Source organism: Tenrec ecaudatus, chromosome 1 (assembly GCF_050624435.1).
Source record: "Tenrec ecaudatus isolate mTenEca1 chromosome 1, mTenEca1.hap1, whole genome shotgun sequence".
Lineage (NCBI taxonomy): Eukaryota > Metazoa > Chordata > Mammalia > Afrosoricida > Tenrecidae > Tenrec > Tenrec ecaudatus.
The window spans coordinates 18592999-18594883 of record NC_134530.1 but is presented as its reverse complement, the minus strand read 5'-3'; positions in this window follow the sequence as shown (position 1 = coordinate 18594883).

The following is a 1885-nucleotide window of genomic DNA, read 5'->3' as shown; positions in this document are numbered from 1 at the left end:
TGGCTGAGGTCCAAATAGCTGGCAGAACGTCTTGCCCTGGCTTGAGGCAATGCAGAGAGAGGTCTAAGGCCATATGGGATAAGTTAAATTAAGGATAGAATTTGATTGTTTTAAGATAGTGTTTAGGATCTGGCTCTACTAGTCAGGTAGTTAGTTTATTGTCCCAACCTGGCTGATAAACACATGAGGAGTTCATTGAAGGGTGAAGGGATAAATGGTTCAGTGAGCCTTGTCTTTCTTGTTCTTGACTCTCTAGCCTTCTGATGGTTGGACCAGGGTGAAGCGGCCTTAGCCAGTTCCCTGCTTTAGCTTACGAGGTGCACTTCCTGCAAGACATCTCTGAGGAGAAGCCTCATGGACCTACTCTGATGCAGCCCTGGGTGCTGGAGCACCCGTGTGGAGACCCGTGCCAGCACTGAGATGCTGACACATTCACTGACTTGCCTTTCCTCCAGTAGTCAATATCATTTTGTCTGTGTTGTGACATGGAGGAGGTTTTTGTAGATTGGTGTGGGACATATGGGTTAATGGATTAATGTTGGACTTGTGGGCTTGGGAAGCACTGGGTTGGGACATTTTCTTGACGTGCACTTAAACTTTATATAAAACTCTCAATTATACATAAGTTGTGGAATTGTTTCTCTAAAGTACCCAGACTAATAAAACTAGGTTTATACTATTCCCATCTGCCTATTATTGTAATGATTGATAGAAATGATTAGAGGAAGGAAGAATCAAGGGTTTGGTAGAATACTTGCCTTCAGCCATTAAATTGAAATTCACATGGATTCAGGACCACACTTCAAAGAAGGTTCTAAATGGATAAGCCCCACAAAGTGTCTTGAGTATTCAGGACCTTCAATGAAGAGGTTTCCGGAGCTGTTGGCAAATTGGGGGGACTCTGCTTTTTCTATTTAAAACTAGTGGTTTGTGCCGAAGGCTGGAATAGTTTGGAATAAGGAAGGAGCTCTCCAGTATAGGACTGAACTGTTAAAAGGAACCTGTGGGCAGGAAAAATTGCTTGCTAGGTGACCAACTGGATCCACATGCTGAGTGAAAGTGAGAGAAGTGCATCAATAATGAGATGGGTTGAGTTTTGTCACTGACATCCGTGGGCCTGGTTCATAGGGACTCGAGGAGAAATTGGGTCTAAAGTTCATGTCCTAGCACAAGAGGGTTGGGGTTGTTGAAAATTTCTGATGGGTCCCATGGTCTAAAGGCAAGGCAGCCATTAGGGCACTTTGTTGAGACAAAGTGAGGCAGCCCCCACGTGAACAGGTGCATATTGCACTTGATTTATGGATATCCTGTTCAGATTTGACTTTGCTTATGAATGCACACATCACAACGTTACAACTTGAAGACAGAGTCTTCACATCAAAGATAAGAATTGTCTCCTCAGAGCACAGTGTTGATACAACACAGAAGTACAGAAATTAGGTAAGCAAAATGGAGGGATAAATGCATGAAGTGGTTTGCTCACAACTTTCATAGGTGAGGGAGTATGTTCATAGGATCATGATGTAGGTGGTCACTGAAGCATAGAATATTTTTGCTTGGTTCGCTTGTAGAATGTTATGTTTAAATGAGAGGGACACGTGTTTTAATTTTATGCATTATAGCTTTATCCTGTGAGATACAGATATGATTGTATTATTGTTTGAAAATTGTATGTGGTCAAAGAACTGTGTAAAAGTGTCCAGGTGACAAGGTGTGGTCTGTGATAGTTACATAATCTGGTGTCAACTTGAGACTATTAAGGGTTAGGGGTAGCATTTAACATATCTATCAGGTCACAACTTGAAGACCTCATTTAGAGGCATGATGAAGATAAATATCTCACTGGAGGTGAGACACTCTATCTCTCTGCTTCACATTCCTTAAG